The sequence below is a fragment of the Nelumbo lutea genome, chromosome 5 (assembly GCF_056320005.1).
Source record: "Nelumbo lutea isolate HS-2025 chromosome 5, American lotus-T2T, whole genome shotgun sequence".
Taxonomy (NCBI): Eukaryota; Viridiplantae; Streptophyta; class Magnoliopsida; order Proteales; family Nelumbonaceae; genus Nelumbo; species Nelumbo lutea.
This window is the reverse complement of record NC_142688.1, coordinates 63352223-63360368: the sequence shown is the minus strand read 5'-3', so window position 1 is coordinate 63360368 and position 8146 is coordinate 63352223. Positions and strand designations below refer to the sequence as shown.

Here is an 8146-nt window from a genome sequence, read left to right as displayed (position 1 = left end):
TGGATTATGCCAAGGAGGCTCACTTGGGTTCTCGAACAATGCTTGTTGGTGACGAAATGAGAGGTGAAGACCTGCACGAACTGTTCCCAACTCTTTATTGACCTTGGTCTGAGGTTTCTATACCAAGTGCGGGCCACACCTTTCAAGGTTGTCGAGAAGGCCACGCACATGCAGGATTCGCTTGCTCTTACCAGGTGCATCTATTACTGGAAAGCGTCGACATGGTCATTTGGATCGAACGATCTGTCGTACTTGTCCAAGGAAGGGACCTTGAAGTCCTTAGGCATAGGGATGAAAGGGGGGATGGAACTGAGGAGAGGAGTGGCTTTTACTTCAGCTGAGCTCACCTCTTCCTTACCCTTGAGCTCGAGTAGGTTATAAGTGGCAGTTCGGCAAGCTCGGCGGCATCTCCGTTGCTTCTTCACTAGCTGGACGTTAGTACTGCTTGCTTCTGTGTTGCCGAGCTCGATGGGCCTAGGGTGGGGCTCGAATTGCTGCTAATGGCTGTGAGATGAAGGGCCTTGTCTATAATCCACGGCCAAGACCTCAAACTGGTTCTCGGCGAGCGGAAGCTCGAACTGTGAAGGTCGAGGCAACGCGAGTCTGACTGGCTGTGAGGCCCCTGACCTGACTACAGGCTGTGAGGTGGGGGGAGTAACTTGTTGATGTGTTGCTCATTGTGACACTAGCAAGTGCACTAGCCGTTCAAGTAATAAAGTAGAGAGTGAAGTATCATTCCCACGAGGATTTAGGAAACAATTACCAATACTAAATTGAGCACTTCTTATCTGATCAACAAATAAATCAAAACTCTAATGAAAACTAAGAAATCCTAAATTAAAATCTATCTAAATCATTGGCCCAATTGCCTTCAATTCAGGTTAGAAGAGTAAGCAGTAAATGTCAATCTCAGAATTCAGCAATCTACCAATTTGGATCATTCGAATAAATCATGATTGAACCTTGGTTTGGTGAAACCCCAAGGTCATGAACAGCCTCTCTCAAGCGCATGTTCATCCTATGCATGAGTGACGGTTCTTCTATCTCTAGCAAGAATCTAATCCCCATGCATGCATTTCTTCAAACACTTCTAAGGCATCAATTCAAATCTGAATTGATCACCAACTGAATTGTGCAAGTTATCTCTAACCTTGCACTCAATTCAGTTCTTGAATAGTAGATCTGAATTCCTAGAGTCTCTCTCAAGCACTCTAGGAATTCCAAGCTGTAGATTAATTCGCCCAATCTGAAAATTGCAGATCTGAATTCTCTTTCAAGCAATTCAGATCTTGCAATCTCAGATCTGAGAATTCAGATCTGAGTTTTGAAGGTTAGTTGGCCGAATTAATCTACAATCACACCCTTATTCAAGAAACTTCAAATACAATGCATGACCATTTGAATGAATCAAAAAGAATTAGATTGCTGAACTGAAATTTTACAAGCTGAAATACATCAAGGAAGAATGGAAACAAGGAGAAAGAAGAAAGAAAATATAACAAAGAAACTGAATTCAAATCAAAAGAGAATGAAACTTCAAATGATTTATTACAAAAGATCTTTGAATCACAAACCCTCAATTCGAACTCACCTTCTTCTTCTAGCTTGCTTGTCTTGAACTTCCTTCAGCCCTTCTTCTTCTTCCTTGCGCCTAGCCTTCTTCTCTTCTCTTCTCTCAAGGTGGCCGAACCTCTAAGAGTGGGAGAGCCTTCCTCTCAAGCAATTGAACAACTTTCTCCCCTCCTAGAGGCCTCCTTATATAGTTTTTCAAGGGGGCTCTTGCCCCTTTTTGAAGCCTCTAGAATTGGGTGTATTACACCCCTCATGAACCTTCTAGAGTGCTCCCTCATTCTCTTCAAGAAACATCTAGGAGTTGCCGCCCCTAGCTCCCTTTGGGCTGCTATTTGGGCTACAACCTAGCTTGCTTTTGAGCTCATGTGGGCTACACTCTAGGCTGTTATTTGGGCTAAAAATGGGCTGGGCCGAAATTTCCTTCTTGCTAGGCTTCTTCCCTTGGGTTTTCCAAAGAGTTAGCTTGCACTACTTGGGCCGAATGAAACTCCCTTGCTCTCATGGCTGGGCCGGGCTGAACTTGATAAATTTTGGGTTTTCTTTTCTTGCTTTTGCCTTCTTTTTGTTGATTTGGCTTCCCCTGAAATCTTTCTTGCAATCAAGCTAAATTAAGGCAAAAATTAATAAAACCGGCATAAAAATCCATGCTAAAGTCCTCAAAAATTATAGATAAATTGTAAGTTCATCAAATACCCCCACACTTAAGCTTTTGCTTGTCCTCGAGCAAAGACATCAGCCATAAACTTAACATTCCCCCCTTCTGTTCTCACCATTTACCTGGTGAACTTTTTAAGATAGAAATGCATTGAGTAGTCGGGGAACTTTTGTAAGTGCTCAACTCTTATTCTTGTAAATTACCATTTAAGATATGTATCAGATCCAAGGAAAGGAGAATATGAATTTCATCACAGTCTAGCCTTCACTCCTAATTCATATATAAATCAGCTCCTTAATTGTCAAGGTTAATGATCAAATTTCACTAAGTTTCACATCTGTAACTAAATCTCAATGAGATTTCAACTTTAGAGTGCCCCTTTGAACCTCGGTTGTCACCACAATTACTTATTTCTAAGGGTGAGTGCATCTTATGCTCCATCTCACCCTTTTCTTCTTTTTTTTTTTTGGTGTGAGTGCATCTTATGCTCCATCTCACATTGGTCACTTACTTGAGGTAGGACTCATGTTCTGAGCTGCTAGTTTTACTATTCAGCTCAAAATAGCGGAGTCAATTTGGGCTTTTGAACCTTCTTTGCAATTATTGAACCTCAAGAATCAACACTTCAGATGTGCACTAGCTTTCTTGACCATTAACAATGAAATCAAGGGCTTCCATACACATGAAGGAAGTTAGGGCTAGTCATGCTGAAAGGCATATTCAGCTCCCCTTTTCTCATGCATATATCAAATTGGGTCATTCACAAGAATAAAAACTTAACAAGTACATCAGTCTCCCTCAACTCATTGAATTCCTTCTTAAAAAAAATCATCAAATAAATAGTAATGAACTTGAGGGGTTCCAGTCTTTTTTTTTCTGGTTATGTCATTGCCTGCATATGTGTGTTGGGGTGAATGAGGTGCATGGTTTCAGCCCCCATACCCTAACCTCGAGCTCACTCCCCCACACTTGAGATGAACATTGTCCTCAATGTTCCTAGTGTTAGGGAGTCACACTTGCTAGAGCAAACTGAAGAAAAGAAAATGATGAACTGAGTCCTTAAAGAATTGGAATTTTGAGAAAAAGATCTTTATTTTACTAACTAATATTCTAAAAAGATAAATGACAAAAAGATTCCTTAACTTGTTCATGAGCAAGCATAAGAGATTATTGGTTATCTAGATAAACAGTGGATGGAGGGGGTACAGTACTGCCCATTAAATATGGTTTCAGGCGCTGACCATTTACTTTAAACGTGCCCTGAACTGGGTGGGTGAGTTCTATAGCCCCATGGGGAAAAACCTGTGAAATGGTAAAGGGTCCAGACCACCTGGATCTCAGCTTACCTGGAAACAAGCGGAGACGGGAATTATATAACAATACCTGTTGGCCTACATAAAAGTCCCGTCTCAGCAAGTTCTTATCATGCCAGTTTTTTATTCTTTCTTTATAAACTTTGGCATTCTCATAGGTGGTAAGTCTGAATTCATCCAATTCATTCAATTGCAACCGCCTTTTAGCCCCTGTGGCCTGAATGTCAAAATTTAAGAATTTAAGAGCTCAATAGGCCTTGTGTTCCAATTCAACTGGTAAATGGCATGCTTTACCAAAGACCAATCTGTAGGGGGACATGCCAATGGGTGTCTTAAATGCAGTTCTGTATGCCCCATGAAATCTATACCCCAAACATCAAAGATTTCACAGATTAAAATATTGGAAAGGGGCATTTCATTCCATCGGGAAATGTTTCCCGATCTTTGGCATTTGTCACATGTGGACACATACCGATGGGCATCTTTGAAAAGTGTGGGCCAATAAAAACCTGATTGCAAAACCTTGGCTGTAGTGCGACTAGCTCCAAAATGACCTCCTGCTTCTTTATCATGGCAAAATTGGAGTACCGACTCCATCTCCTCCTCGGGGACACATCTCCTTATGATCTGATCTGCACACAATTTATACAAAAAGGGTTCCTCCCACAGATAGTATTTTACATCAGAAAATAATTTCTTTTTCTGTTGATATGAAAGGTTAGGAGGAAGGACTTGTGCAGCTAGATAATTAGCAAAATCAGCATACCAAGGATATGAGTATTTCTATATTGAGTACAACTGCTCATCCGGAAATTCTTCTCGAATGTTGCTGGTTATCTCCTCTTTTGAGCTTACCGTGTCCAATCGGGAGAGATGGTCAGCAGCCAGGTTTGCAGCACCCTTCAGGTCTCTAATCTCAATGTCAAACTCTTGCAATAAAAGGATCCACCTGATCAGTCTTGGTTTTGAGTTTTGCTTGGTAAGCAAGTGCCTTAATGCTGAGTGATCTGTGTGGACAACAACCTTGGATAATATCAGATATGAACGAAACTTATCAAGTGCAAATATTACTGCTAACAGCTCCTTTTCTGTGGTGGTGTAATTGAGTTGGGGTCTAGTCAATGTTCTGCTAGCATAGTAAATTGGCTGAAAATGTTTGTTCATTCTTTGTCCTAAAACAGCTCCTATAGCAAAATCACTCGCATCACACATCAATTCAAATGGGAGGGTCCAATTTGGTGCTACCATGATAGGTGCATGGATCAATTTGTCTTTCAAGATGTTGAAAGCATGAAGACATTCAGTTGAAAATTCAAAAGGCACTTCTTTCTGAAGCAAGGTAGATAATGGCTTGGAAATTTTTGAGAAATCTTTAATAAACCTTCTATAGAATCCGACATGTCCTAAGAAACTTCTCAAAGAACAAACAGATGTTGGGGTTGGCAATTTTTCAATTACCTCCACCTTGGCCTTGTCGACTTCTATACCTCTTTGAGAGATCTTGTGTCCAAGCACTATGCCTTCTTGCACCATAAAATGACATTTCTCCCAATTTAACACAAGATGTGTTTCTTTACATCTAGTAAGCACCTGTTCCAGATTATTCAAACATGCATCAAACGAAGAGCCAAAAACTGAAAAATCATCCATGAAGATCTCAATAAATTTTTCAACCATATCAGAAAATATAGACATCATACATCGCTGAAAGGTTGCTGGGGCATTGCATAACCCAAAGGGCATCCTTCGGTATGCAAAGGTTCCATATGGGCAAGTAAAAGTGGTCTTTTCTTGATCTTCTGGTGCAATTGGTATCTGGTTATACCTTGAATATCCATCCAAGAAACAATAATACTCATGCCCGGCTAGCCTCTCCAACATTTGATCCATAAATGGGAGAGGGAAATGGTCCTTCCGGGTGGCTTCATTTAATTTTCTATAGTCAATACACACATGCCATCCGGTAACGGTTCTAGTAGGGATGAGTTCATTTTTCTCATTTGGAACAACAGTCGTACCCCCTTTTTTGAGCACAACTTGCACAGGGCTTACCCAAGAACTATCAGAAATAGGATAAATGATCCCAGCATCTAACAACTTAATTCTTTCAGCCTTTACCACTTCTTTCATGTTGGGGTTCAGGCGCCTTTGGGGCTGAACGGAAGGCTTGCTGTCCTCTTCCATCAAAATTCTGTGAGTGCAGATTGATGGATTAATGCCTTTGATATCTTCTACCTTCCAAGCTATAGCATTTTTGTGTTCCCGCAGCACTCTTAATAATTTTTCTCTTTGTAAGGGATTCAGCGCTGCGGAAATTATCACGGGGAGATCTGATGGTTCCTCAAGGAAAGCATACTCTAAATGGGTTGGTAATTGCTTCAGTTCAAGGGTGGGGGGTTCTTGGAGTGATGGCTTACTTGATGGTCCAGGCAATTTGCCTAAGTTCTCTAATTTAAGAAACCCCTTTCCCTTGAATTGAGGCTTATCGTTCAGGTATGCTATCATGAGGTTTATTTTTTCATTTTCTCCTTTTCAAGTTCTCCCTGCTGGAGGCAGAGTTCAAGAGGATCAGTTATTCTACTTACCTGGAAGCATTCATCAATTGTCAATTCAATGGCATCAATCATAAAACAAGAATCATCACTAGAGGGTGCATGTTTCATAGCATTAGACATTTTAAAAATTATCACCTCATCTTGTATCCTAAGGCTGAGTTGTCCTTGTTGGACATCAATCATTGCTTTCCCGGTAGCCAGGAAAGGTCTCCCTAGGATAAGCGGAACCTCCACATCTTCTTGCATGTCTAACACAATGAAATCAACTGGAAAAATGAATTTGTCAACTTTAACTAACACATCTTCTATGATCCCCCTAGGATGTCTAATGGATCTATCAGCCAATTGTAATGCCACTCTAGTGGGTTGGGGTTCATTCAACCCCAATTTCTTGAAGATAGAATATGGCTTTAAATTGATGCTAGCTCCCAGGTCACATAAAGCTTTTTCAATTTTTAAACTGCCAATGGTACAAGGAATAGTGAAACTCCCTAGATCTTTGAGTTTCTGAGGCAGCTTGTTCAGAAGGATAGCAGAACATTCCTCATTTAATGCAACTGTAGCCACATCTCCCAGTTTCCTTTTATTTGCCAATAATTCCTTCAAAAACCTTGCATAGTGTGGCATCTGGGCTAAAGCATCAGCAAAAGGAATATTAATATGTAAACTTTTAAAAATTTCAAGAAACTTACCAAATTCCTTCTCCAATTTTTGTTGCTTCAGCCTGTTAGGGAATGGAACTTGCGGTTGTTGGTGCATACCTTGTTGTGCTTCTAGTTGTTCCGTCTTCTGTTGTCTGGTTCCAAGGCTTGTTTCTGCCTTGGGTTCAGCCCAATTCTTCTTTTCTACCTCAGGCAACTCTTTTCCACTTCTTAAGGTAATAGCTTGCACCTGCTCTCGTGGATTCACTTCAGTGTTGCTTGGAAGAGTTCCCGGCAGTCTGGAAGAGATTAATTGTGCCAATTGCCCCACTTGGTTTTCCAGGTTTTTGATTGAGGCTTCCTGGTTCTGGAACCTAGTTTCTGCACCTGCTATAAATTTTGTCATCAGTTCCTCCAAATTGGATTTTGGTTCAAGTTGATGATAAGTCTGGTGGAACGGCTTGGAAATATGCTGATTTGGCCAGGACTGGTTTGAATGTCCCCTCCATCCTGGATGAAAAGTATGGTGACTCTGGTAACCCTGCTGTCTTGACGAATTGCTGACATAGTCAACTTGTTCAGTAGATGGTCTGAACTGATTGCCAACTTGGCAGTCTGTACTGATGTGGCCTCCCCCACACAATTCACAATTAAGAGGCTGCACATGCATGGCAGCTATCTGCATTTCATCTATTTTTTTACTGAGTGCTCCTATTTGTGCAGATAGTGCTGTATAAGTGTCAACATTATGCAAGCCTTGCTGCTTCCTAGTTTGAGTACTTTCCGAATGCCATTGATAGTTGTTGGCTGCCATTTCCTCAATAAGTGCATGGGCAACCTCAGGAGTTTTATTAATTATGGATCCTCCGGTTGCAGCATCTAATATGGTCTTATTTGAGTCAGTAAGACCATTATAGAAAGTCTGCACTTGCAGCCAAATGGGGAGGCCATGGTGAGGAACTCTCCTTAACAGCTCCTTGTAACGTTCCCATGACTCATATAAAGATTCCCCCTCTTGCTGGAAAAAAGTAGTGATGTCATTCCTCATTTTAGCAGTTTTAGAAGGGGGAAAATATTTAGAGAGAAAACGGCTGGCCATTTCGTCCCATGTGGCTATAGATCCTGCCGGTAATGAGTTCAACCAAGCTTTGGCTTTATCCTTCAAAGAAAATGGGAATAACCTCAGCCAGATGGCATCATCACTTACCCCATTGTGTTTGAAGGTGTCACAGATTTCCAAGAAGTTAGCAATATGGGCATTCGGATCCTCATGGGCCATACCACAAAACTGAACCGTATTTTGTATCATTTGGATTATGGCCGGTTTAATTTCGAAGTTATTGGCAGCAATAGTTGGCCTGATAATGCTAGAGACAGTCCCGGTGAGGGTGGGCTTGGCATAATCCATCA

General features: G+C 41.2%; 1 non-coding gene across 1 annotated transcript; it reads left to right on the top strand.

Moving 5' to 3' along the window:
- The first annotated feature begins 7680 nt into the window (after window positions 1–7680).
- On the top strand, window positions 7681–7787 carry LOC148852720 (small nucleolar RNA R71). Its single transcript, XR_016100157.1, has one exon. It is a non-coding gene; the product is annotated as a small nucleolar RNA R71 (small nucleolar RNA).
- The last annotated feature ends 359 nt before the right edge of the window (window positions 7788–8146 follow it).